The 12,918-nt window shown below is 33.8% G+C and overlaps 2 long non-coding RNA genes across 3 annotated transcripts in view; one reads left to right on the top strand and one right to left on the bottom strand.

Annotated features, from left to right (window-relative positions):
- LOC126830605 (uncharacterized) overlaps positions 1 to 12,918 on the top strand; it is a 99,668-nt gene that overhangs the window by 36,546 nt on the left and 50,204 nt on the right. The window lies entirely within an intron of this gene.
- Positions 1 to 12,918, bottom strand: part of LOC126830296 (uncharacterized) — a 57,314-nt gene that overhangs the window by 4,420 nt on the left and 39,976 nt on the right. The window contains exons 2-3 of one of the 2 annotated variants that reach the window (XR_008786253.1): positions 6,148 to 6,272; positions 5,673 to 5,926 (exon numbers count right to left, since the gene is read on the bottom strand). The exons of the other annotated variant lie outside the window; for it this stretch is intronic. This is a non-coding gene — a long non-coding RNA (uncharacterized LOC126830296). Of the gene's footprint in view, positions 1 to 5,672; positions 5,927 to 6,147; positions 6,273 to 12,918 lie in introns of those variants that run through there. 2 annotated transcript variants of the gene reach the window in all.

The raw sequence follows: 12,918 nt of genomic DNA on the forward strand, positions 1-12,918 counted from the left end.
AAATTAAGAGTCAAAACAGAAACAATTGAATGTAAATCAGTTTATATACAATCAGATTACATTATTATATGTGTTGCGACCCATTTGGGTCAATTTCTAGGTCCCAAATATCGATAAGGCCAGCAATAATATTGCCTTTATCTGTAAAAAATACTACATTAGAAATATTCTTACTGAAGTTGGACTTTGGCCCAATACCCATAATGACACTTATAAATGCATTACGGATTTAACTAAAGTAGATATTTTACATAACCAATATACATTTAACAGGAGTAATGATATTAAAGACAATGTGAAAATAGATGCACTACCTTACATTTATTCTATACCAAAATTCCATAAAAACCCAGTAAAATTCAGATATATAATATCCTCCAGTATCTGCCAAACGAAGCCATTAGCTAAGACTATCACCAAAGGGCTTAAATTATGCCAAACCCAACATGCCATTTGGTGCAGAACACTTCGTAGCCATACTGGAATTAATAGTTTTTATACGCCCACATTTTCATGTGGACGTATTATGCCGTCGCCCCTGTCCGTCCGTTCCGTCCGTCCTTCCACAATTTGTTTGTGGACACTCTAGATGTCACAATTCTTATTCGATTTTGACAAAACTTGAAATGTAGGGTTATCTCCAAAATATCTCGGCTGCTTTCGATATTGGCATGTATCGGGTCGAAACTTCATGGATTATGGCCCCTGTTTGTACGAAAAATCACGTTTTTAGCTTGTGGACCCTATAGAGGTCACAATATTTATCCGATTTTGTTGAAACTTGAAATGTAAGTTTATAACCCAAAGATCTCGGTTCCTTTCGATATTCGCGCATATCGGACCATAACTTCCTGAATTATGGCCCCTGATTGTACGAAAAATCACGTTTTTAGCTTGTGGACCGTATAGAGATCATAATTTTTATCCGATTTAAAAAAAACGTATTATTATATCACCGTTACACCCTAAGGATGGCTGAGTTCGAATTTTGTGAAAATAGGCCCGAAATTGACAGACAAAATGGCCGCCGTTCGTTCTGAAATAGCGTAAAAATATGGTATATCAAGGTTGTGGACCCTATATAGAGGTCACAATTTTTATCCGATTTTGTTGAAACTTGAAATGTAAGTTTATAACCCGAAGATCTCAGTTCCTTTCAATATTCGCGCATATTGAATTGTAATTTCCTGAATTATGGCCCTTGATAGTAGGAAAAATCACTTTCTTGTTAGCTTGTTCTCTATCCATCTCTCGAAAATGTGGGCGTATCCTGCCTGGCAGCAGCTGGTTTTATAATTGATAAAAATAAACCTATAGTAGACACTTTAGAAAAAATCAATAAAAAAATTAATGCTAACTCAATAGAAACGTTTGACTTTTCTACTTTGTATACTATGCTTTAACATGCAGATCTTAAGGATAATTTAGATTGGTTTGTAGATAAAGCCTTTAATGGAGCTTTTGGGAAAGGCAGAAACTTGATGGCCATTTATGCAGAAGATGCTAAATGGATTATAAAACGTTGCAATGCCGACACTGTAGTTTTTGATAAAGAAAAATTTCAAAATATCATACATTTCCTCATTGATAATGCCATATTTGAGGTTGGGGATCAGATAATGCAACAAACCATTGGTTTGCCAATGGGAACTGACCCCGCCCCATTTATGGCAAATGCACATTTATATAAATACGAATTCGACTTTCAAGACCATAAAAGAAAAACAGATTACAAAGTAGCTAAAAGTCTAAACTATACCTTCCGATACATTGATGACATAACACCTATCAATGATAACGGAAATTTCAACAAATATAAAAGTGAAATATATCCTCCTGAACTAATATTAAATAAAGAAAATTCCAGTACTATAAATGCATCTGTTCTTGACCTTAACATCAATATAATTAACAATAAATTTAATGTCGGTATTTTCGACAAAACGGACAAATTTGGTTGTGAAGTAATAAAATACCCGTCAATCTATTGTAACATACGAGATACCATGCTATACATGTATAGTGTTTTCTATTCACAGGCATTACGATTTTTTACAATATGGAACAATAAAGAACTATTTCTCTCCCGAATAAAATCTCTTTACTTTAAATGCACTGCCAAAGGCGCAACACAATTACGCATTTTTAAAGAAATTTCAAAACTTCCATTACTTCAACATACCAAGTTCGACATTTCTTGTACATGTAAGTATATAACCGACTACATACTGGATAATGATCCAATTTAAATTTTATTTTAGATTTTCTGTAGTTACCTAACCCTGTCTGAATTACCTCCCTTAATGTTATGCCGTTATAAATACACTTACATAGTACGATTTCTTCAACATACCTGTTTTGCATTTCTTGTGTGGGGTATTATTAATATATTATATATTGTACAATTACATAACTTAATAATTCCGATTAGTCGCTAAGACTTATGGTTTTTTAAGCTTTCAACGTTATTTTATCTGGATTATCGCCCTTATTATTGTGATATGACGTCATTCTCAGTCAGCAGACAGCTGTCCCTCGAGACAGTCTACATTTCTCTTTTGCTTCTTTGTATTCAGTTTTGTTTTTGTTTTTGTGACGATGGAACATGTACCCTATATGTATTGAATACTTAAACGTTTCTTGATTGAATTTAGAGTTTAGACTACTTTTTTATACATTTCACCGATGTGGTTACTTGTATAGTTACTACATATGCTTACATTCGCATTTCGTGTAGCATATAACAGATCATGACTCATGCTGGCATTACACTTTGGGTTGTATTCCTAATTGTTTTCAAATTTGAGTGACGTCTGTGTCACTACAGACCCGGGACTGTACAGCGCAGTGGACGCTTACGGCTAGCCCCCGGATCCATTCACTTTTTTTGAATTGTCATTATGTTTGTGTTTTCCTGAGTATGATGTCCTGTCCGTGTATTTGTTTTTGTGTAAATTTTGTGTGGTGCAGTCCCCCTGCACTTACTATTTAAGATGTTGTACATCTCTATATTCTTTTAAAAAACAACTTAAAACACATTTATTTAATCAGGCTTTTAACTGACTCTGTAGACAATCGTTAACATGTCCATAATCTTGTTGTTTATGTATGATTTACATTGTCACTTTGTAAAGGGCACCTGAACATGTTATATGAAAGGGCACACTATACATATGCTGTAATAATAATAATAATAATAATAAAAAGAGTATGTGCTGGTAGGATTTCAATAATAATTGACATGTGTTTCTCCGTAGTTTGACCAATGTCAACGGTTGTTCTTTCTTTGATTGGTGATTTCATTGTAACATGATTCTTGTCAGCTTGTTACGGACAGAGCTCTTGCAAATCAATGCCGGAAACACGCCGAAGGGTATAGGCATCTGGAAATATATCATCATCATCATTCCTTCCTAAACCATGTAGTCTTGCTCCAACAAAGATGCATTTGCAGGCAACGTAAAAAGATATCACTACCATACTATTGTGTGGCGTTCACTGGAAGATCGTAATCCGGAACTGTATTGCTGGGTTAAAGACACTAAATTGAGAACATTACAACCAGTCAACTTTCTCCTGTGGCTCATCAGATGTGGATGCAAGAGTGACACCCCAAGTAGTATGCTTGCTTGTAACTCCTCTAGGGATGGCTTAGAATGTACAGTATATTGCGCCTGTGCTGTCGCAGGTTGCAACCAGACACACGACTAAAGGATTAAACTGTATATTACCTAGTTGTGTGGGGGTTATTTTCGTATTTTGCGGGTAGAATTGGGTTTTTATACGCCCACATTTTCATGTGGACGTGATTTAAAAAAACTGTTTGAATATATCACCGTTACACCCTAAGTATGGTTGAATTCGAATTTCGTAAAAATCGAACTGAAACTGACGGACAAAATGGCCGCCCCTCGTTCGCAAATTGTGTCAAAATATTGCGTATCAGGGTTGTGGATCCTCTGGAGGTCACAATTTTCATCTGATTTTGATGAAACTTGAAATGCATGTTTATAACCCATAGATCTTGGTTCCTTTCTATATTCGCGCATATCAGACCATAACTTCCTGAATTATAGCCCCTGATTGTACAAAAAATCGCGTTTTAGCTTGTGGACCCCATAGAGATCACAATTATTATTCGATTTAAAAAAATATATCACTGTTATATTTGTTGACTTTAAATTTTGTGAAAATCGTGACAAAACTGCTGAACAAAATGGTTTGCCCCTTGTATGCAAATAGTGTAAACATCTGGTAAATCAAGGTTTATAACCCAAAGATATTGGTTTCTGTCGATATTCGCGCATATCGGATCATAATTTCCTGTTTTATGGCCCTTGATTGAACAAAAAAATCACGTTTTTAGCTTGTGGTTCCTGTAGCGGGTCACAATTTTTATCCGTTTTAAAAAAATGTGTGGATATATCACCATTACCCACTAAGATCTTGGTTCCTTTTGATAGTCGCGGATACCCGAACTTAACTTCCTGGATTATGGCCCCTGATTGTTCGAAAAATCACATTTTTAGCTTGCAGATTCTGTAGAGGTCACAATTTTTTTCCCATTTTAAAAACGATTTAAATACATCACCATTCCACCATAATGAAGGTTAAGTCGTATTTCGGGAAAATCGAAATGAAACTGCCCGACAAAATGGCCGCTCTATGTATAGAAATTGTGTAGAAGTGTGTAATACGAAGGTGGTGGACCCTCTAGAGGTCACAATTTTTATCCGATTTTGATGAAACTTAAAACATATCTTTATATCCCAAAGATCTCAGTCCCTTTTGATATTTGCACATTTCAGGCATAACTTTCTGGATTATTGCCCCTGATTGTACAAAAAATTGCGTTTGTTTTTAGCTTGTTCTCTATCCATCTGTTGCAAAATGTGGGCGTATCCTGTCTGGCAACCGCTGGTTTAAATGTTCAAAACACAGCTTGTGCCCTCCTTTTTTAGGGCTGTCCCATGTGGCCCTGGATCCCCTGATAGGCATGTATGTGGTGTTATTGTATCACTCATATGCTCCTATGTCCAGAAATATATAGTTTGTCTCTAGATATAGTTTGGTTTGGTGAAATAATCGCCGTCCAACCGCCGCTATCGAGTTAAAGAGCTATATTGTCTGGCATTTGAATTTTACTATCATCTAATCACCCCATAACATAATGAATGATTTCAGTGTATTCCTTGGCCTCAACAACATATGGTTAGATACCAAAATTAACATCCTAGACAAAATACTATGGGTGTAAAAGGAGATTATTTGAAATGACGGCCGTCTTGGACGCCAACTTAAATTTCTCAAAATGCTCCAGGGTGACCCATGTTCACCCGGTATATTCTTAAAGCGGACACCCTAGGCTACTAAAATCAATCATAAAAAAACTTTGTATACAGTTTCAAGGTTCAGCCATAGTTCTGCCGGACTAGGTATATATGTTCATTAGGCGAATGTCTTGACTGAGTTCAATGATTAATATTTCCTGCTAAAGCTAAGCAGAGCTAAGCAATTTCATTGGTCGATGGTTTGGGACAAGATAACTTTGATTCTAACTGATGAAACTTAGTGTATAGTTTCACTACCAGATACTTCAAAATCTGACTGAGTTTGATTGTTAACATTTTATGCTTAGACCAAGCATAGATAATCAGTTTGATTACTCGATACTTTTGAAAAAGATAAATGTGCAATTAATTATGTGTTATCTATTTATTTTGGTATTTCGGTGGGGGACATGAGCCTCACTGTTGGCTTGTTTCTACTCCAGGCTGGTGGATCGAGTGCTCTATTGATGGACTTGGCAGCTAATGAAAAGTCCGTCCATTCTGACTTCTTTAATGGTAAGTTTATGCCACGGGGTCTTTATAAAACATGTCAAGACATGTTAAGGTTCTGTATAAAAATAATGATTTTAAATGACCTGCAAAATATACACAAAATACAGATAACAAAGTTACGAGTAATAACATGATACATAACACATGAATACATGTACACCACTTTAAAGATAGCAGTTAATATTTTACTGTATATATTCATATCCGAATATAGACAAATCATGTCATACGTAACTAATCAATAACTTTGAAGCTATAGATGATTGATATAATTTTGACTAAAATATATTTAATATAATCTTACCATTCAACGTGTGGTCTAATGATTGTGTGTAGTGGACTGCATTTTAATCCCTGTGCATTTCGCAGATGAAGTTCCAAACCAATCAAATCCAATATACAAGCACACATGAACAGACTATGGACAACCTCAACACACAAAAATAAAATACTCAAGCACAACATTAATACAAATATTAACCCTGCGACATTTATATTCAGTTTTATTTTATAAAATCTTTTAAAATGTAGCTATGTTTCTGTTCGAACATTCTTTCATACCAACTTTTGATGTCTTTACATGGAGTTAAAAATATGGCATATTATGGTCATCTACAAACTTACTGAGTATCACAAACTTCCATATTTCTCAAGATGAAAACCCTAATTCTTAATTAGTTGCTTACCAAAATAGCATTTGTTGACAATAAGTGGTATTATATTTTACACACTTTGGATATTATTTCCTTTGATCTCTCATGCACGTTTTGAAAGCAAATATTATTTTTTTCAAATCTGGTATGACTGAAAGGGTGTGCCCTGTAAGAGTGCAGAAAACATCGGACTCACTTTTTTTAATTTCGATTTTGTTTTCGTGTAATTTCGATTTAAAGGTGAAAAAGGGTGAAAAAATGAGCTATTTACAACCCACTCAGGCTTTTCATATTTTAATATATTTTTTCGCAACTTTCATAAACTAGTAGCAATAATCCATACGAAGAGAATGTATGTGAAAATTAGTTTGTAATATAAGCAGTTGCCGAGAAATGAACAATTTTGCATGAGTTCCGTTTTACGCTAGTTTGCCTGTAAAAGTGTCAATTATTATTCGATTTTCATAAAAGTGACACCATTTGATGCGTAATGTCAATTTTAACTAGGTCAAACCAATTTAACATTTTCAATGTCACCGGAAATGACGTAATTTGGGCAAAAAATGTATTTATAGCCTTCAAACCAGTAATTTATTCAAACGAGTCGTATTTGTTATTTGTTTAAAATTTTGATATTTGATTCCAATCAACTAATAGAATGAACCCATGGGATCATATAGATATCATAAAATGGTTTCTAACTTGTTCAGTTGCGGAGAAATAGACGATTTTCAACAGGTAACTTTTCAAGGTTTTTGGTCCATAAAAGTGTCGATGTTCATAAAATTTCCAGTGTGTAGCAATAATCCATACGAAGAGAATGTATGTGAAAATTAGTTTGTAATATAAGCAGTTGCCGAGAAATGAGCAGTTTTGCATGAGTCCCGTTTTACGCTAGTTTGCCTGTAAAAGTGTCAATTATTATTCGATTTTCATAAAAGTGACACCATTTGATGCATAATTTCAATTTTAACTAGGTCAAACCAATTGAACATTTTCAATGTCACCGGAAATGACGTAATTTGGGCAAAAAATGTATTTATAGCCTTCAAACCAGTAATTTATTCAAACGAGTCGTATTTGTTCTTTGTTTAAAATTTTGATATTTGATTCCAATCAACTAATAGAATGAACCCATACGATCATATAGATATGACAAAATGGTTTCTAACTTGTTCAGTTGCGGAGAAATAGACGATTTTCAACAGGTAACTTTTCAAGGTTTTTGGTCCATAAAAGTGTCAATTATTATTCATAAAATTTCCAGTGTGTGATACGATTTCATACAAGTAATTTAACACTTTTTCTGTCACCGGAAGTAACGTCATTGTGGCAAAAACTGTATTTTTAGCCTTCAAAACAGATATTTTATTCAAATGAGTCTGATTTGTATTGTTTTTAAAATTATGATATTTGATTCCAATCAACAAATGGATTAAACCCACACGATCATACAGATACCAAATAATGGTTTCTAACTTGTACGGTTGCAGAGAAATAGACGATTTTCTACAGGTCACTTTTCAAGGTTTTTGTTCTATAAAAGTGGCAATTATTATTCGATTTACATAAAAATTTTCACCATGTGATGCCTTATGCCATTTATGATTTCATAAAACTAATTTAGAATTTTCATTATCACCGGAAGTAATGTAATTTTGTCAGGATCACTTACATGTAACAAATGTATACAATGAATTGATATTGCCGGATTTGGTTGATTCTGCCTACATTTGATTTGATGTGTGAAATGCTTACATGGAAACCTGTTTAATGGTTTCATCGGTACCGGAAGTGACATATGTTCCAGGGTAACGGGGCACTGGTGAAACCTGTCATTACTGCGTCACAGTTCTAGTTATTATTATTATTAGGGTTTCACACTGCGTAGCTTGTGTGAAAAACTATTGTTTTTGTTAAGATTATTCTTATTATTATTTTTTTTTTTTCCAATTTGATTGTATCTCAGAAACTACATGTCGGATCGATACGATTTCTTCGGTTTTATTGGGAAAGTGGGTGTGACTTAGAGATTAAAGCTATTTTGGGCATTCTGTGACAATGCGAAATGTCCGAAATCACCAAAGTTGTCGTTTTTTAAAAAAATGACGTAGTATTAACAATAATCATCGAATTTTAACATATGATGCATTTTGACATAGCCGGAGACCAGGCACATAGCTGTGCTACTTTTGATTTTTGATTGTCAACGAATCTTCGTAGATATTAAGCGTTTTTTAAAAAAATGACGTAGTATTAACATATGATGCATTTTGACATAGCCGGAGACCAGGCACATAGCTGTGCTACTTTTGATTTTTGATTGTCGACGAATCTTCGTAGATATTAAGCGCCAATTTTCGAAAATTTAAAATTTTACAAAAAACTTTTTTATTTATGAATATTTTTATATGATATTTTAACCAGGGTTGAAGAGTTATCCGATTTGACTAAAAATGTCAACATTTTTTGTGTCCGTAATTTTCCTTGGCCGCCATTGGCTAATTCAGTTTTTCAGTCCTAGATTAATTATTTATTATTCGATTTGTACAAAAGAAAGGTCATATGCTGCGTGGTCCAAAATGTCATTTATTTTGTTACCGGTAAAGATTCGTGTCGGCACCGTAAGTGAAGTAAAATCAGCAAAAACTACAATTTTGACATATTTTGACAGTTCGGTACAACTTTTTGAAAGCAAATAATGTTTTTTTCAAAATTTGATATTACCAAAAGTATACGCCATGCAAAGGCGCACAAATCATCGGACTCAGTTTTTTTAATTTCGATTTCGTTTTCGGGCTATTTCGATTAAAATGTGAAAAAAGGTGTAAAATTAAGCTATTTACAACCCATCCACCGTCTTCATATTTCAAAATATTTCATTTTAACTTTCATAACCTCGTAGCAATAACCCATACAAAGAGAATGTATGTCAAAATTAGTTTGTAATATCAGCAGTTGTCGAGAAATAGGCAATTTTGCATGAGTCACATTTCGTGTTATTTTGCCTGTACAAGAATAAATTATTATTCAATTTTCAATTTTCTTTCACCATTTGATGCCGAATGCCACGTTTGACTAGATTAAACCATTTTAACACCTTTACTGTCACCAGAAGTGACGTCATTTGGGCAAAAACTGAATTTTAGCCTTCAAAACCGATATTTTTTTCAAATGAGTCGTATATGTTATTTGTTTAAAAGTATGATATTTAATTTCAATCAACAAATAGAATGAACCCATACGACCATATAGATACCACAAAATGGGTTCTAACTTGTAAGGTTTCAGAGAAATAGACGATTTTCTACTAGTCACTTTTCAAGGTTTTTGGTCTATAACAGTGTCAAATATTATTCGATTTTCGATTTCATAAAACTAATTTAACATTTTCATTCTCACCGAAAGTAATGTCATTTTATCAAAAACTTTATTTTAAGCCTTCAAAACAAATATTTTTTTGAAGTGAGTTAAATTTAGTATTCGTTTACCATTATGATATTTCATTCCAATGGAAATATAGATTGGATCAATACGATCATAAACATGTCAAAAACTAGCTTCTAGCTTCTTCTCTTGCAAAGAAATAACCAATTTCGTCAGGATCACTTTTTAAGACTTTTCGCATTTGTATTACAGTTTATGGGTTCTAAATTAATCATTTATTGCCTGATTTGTATAAAACAAAAGCTCATATACTCCTTGGTGCAAATTCTCAACTTGTTTCTACCTATAAAGTTTTCTGTCGGCACCGGAAGTGACGTAATTTTGCCTAAAATTTCCTAAGGAAAAATCTTAATTTCTACAAATCTTATCAATGAAGATAAAATGCTCCTACTACATGCGCAAATTATATTGGGCTTAGTTTTTGGGGTTTTTTTTTATATCAGTTTTGTATTTGCGCCATTTGGATTTAAGGTTGTTTGTGAACAGTCTACAGGTCACAATTTTTATCCGATTTCAATGAAACTTGAAATATAGGTTTATCACCCTAAGATCTCGGTTCCTTTCGATATTGGCATCTATCGGACCGTAACTTCATGGATTATGGCCCCTGATTGTACGAAAAATCACGTTTTTGGATTGTGAACACTGTAGAGGTCACAATATTTATCCGATTTTGTTGAAACTTGAAATGTAAGTGTATAACCAAAAGATCTCGGGTCCTTTCGATATTCGCGCATATCGGACCGTAACTACCTGAATTATGGCCCCTGATTGTACGTAAAAATGCGTTTTTAGGCTTGTGGACCCTATAGAGGTCATAATTTTTATCCGATTTAAAAAAACGTGTTAATATATCACCCTAAAGACGGCTGAGTTCGAATTTCGTGAAAATCGGGCCAAAATTGACAGACAAAATGGCCGCCGTTCGTTCTCAAATAGCGTAAAAATATGGTATATCAAGGTTGTGGAATCTATAGAGGTCACATTTTTTATCTGATTTTGTTGAAACTTGAAATGTAAGTTTATAACCCAAAGATCTCGGTTCCTGTCGATATTTCCGCATATCGGACCGTAACTTCCTGAATTATGGCCCCTGATTGTACGAAAAATCGCGTTTTTAGCTTGTGGATCCTATAGAGGTCATAATTTTTATCCGATTTAAAATAACGTATTATTATATCACTGTTACACCCTAAGGACGGCCGAGTTCGAATTTTGTGAAAATCGGCCCAAAATTGACGGACAAAATGGCCGCCATTCGTTCTCAAATAGCGTAAAAAATATGGTATATCAAGGTTGTGGACCCTATAGAGGTCACAATTTTAATCCGATTTTGTTGAAACTTGAAATGTAAGTTTATAACACAAAGTTCTCGGTTCCTTTCGATATTTGTGCATATCGAATTGTAATTTCCTGAATTATGGCCCTTGATTGTAGGAAAAATCACTTTCTTCTAAGCTTGTTCTCTATCCATCTCTCGAAAATGTGGGCGTATCCTGCCTGGCAGCCGCTGGTTTTGCATATAAAAGAGTCAATTATCGTTCGATTTTCAATTTTTGTTAACCATGTGATGCCTCATGCCACCTTTGACTAGGTCAATCTAATTTAACATTTTCACTGTCACTGAAAATGACGACATTTAGGCAAAAACCCATACGACCATACAGATATCACCAAATGGTTTCCAATTTGTTTGGTTGCAGAGATATAGGTTCTGGTCTATAAAAGTGTCAATTATTATTCGATTATCATAAAATTTTCACCATGTCAGGCCTTATGCCATTTATATTTTCATAGAATTAATGTAAAATTTTTATTATCACCGGAAGTAATGTAATTTTGGCAAAAACTGTATTATTAGCCTTCAAATTGTTTTGAAGTGAGTTATATTTATCATTCGTTTAACATTATGATTCCAATGGACATATAGATTGGATCAATACGATCATATAGATGTCCAAAAATTGTTTCTAGCATCTTCCCTTGTCGAGAAATTTCCCATTAAAAAGACAGCTAAGTTAGTAACAAATTTTGTAAGGATCACTTTTTTTAAATATGTAACACATGGTAACAAATGTATAAATGAAATTAATATTGCTGGGTAACTGGCACCGGAAGTGACATAAGTTCAAGGGTAATGTGGCACCGGTGAAACCGTCATTACTGCATTGCAGTTCTAGTTATTATTATTATTATTTTTCCATTTGAGCATATCTCAGAAACTACTTGTCCGATCGATTCGATGTCTTTGGTTTTACCGTGAAAGTGGGTTTGACTTAAATTTTAAAGCTATTTCCAACGTTCTGCGACAATGCGAAATGTCCGAAATCACCGAAGTTGTCGTTTTTCGATATTTTGCCGTAATGTTATCAATAATTGTCTGATTGTAATATTTGATACATTTTGACATAACCAGAGACAAGGCACATAGCTAAGGTTTTTTGGATTTTTTATTTTCGACGAATCTTCAGAGATATTAGGCGCCAAATTTTCAAAATTTAAATTTTTATAAAAAACTTTTTTATTAATGAATATTTTTATGTTGTATTTTACTTAGGGTTAAAGAGTCATCTGATTTGACCAAAAATGGCAACATTTTTTGCCACCGTATTTTTCATTGGCCCCCATTGGCTAATTCAGTTTTTCAGTCCTGGATTAATTATTTATTGTTCGATTTGTATCAAACAAAGTTCATATGCTCCGTGGTCCAAAATATCATTTTTTTTGTTACCGGTAATATTTGATACATTTTGACATAGCCAGAGACAAGGCACATAGCTAAGGTTCTTTGGATTTTTTATTTTCGACGAATCGTCGGAGATATTAGGCGCCAAATTTTGAAAATTTAAATTTTTACGAAAACCTTTTTTATTAATGAATATTTTTATGTGGTATTTTACCAAGGGTTAAAGGGTCATCTGATTTGACAAAAAATGTCAACATTTTTTGTCACCGTATTTTTCCTTGGCCCCCAT

The sequence above is a fragment of the Patella vulgata genome, chromosome 1 (genome assembly GCF_932274485.2).
Source record: "Patella vulgata chromosome 1, xgPatVulg1.2, whole genome shotgun sequence".
Classification (NCBI taxonomy): domain Eukaryota; kingdom Metazoa; phylum Mollusca; class Gastropoda; family Patellidae; genus Patella; species Patella vulgata.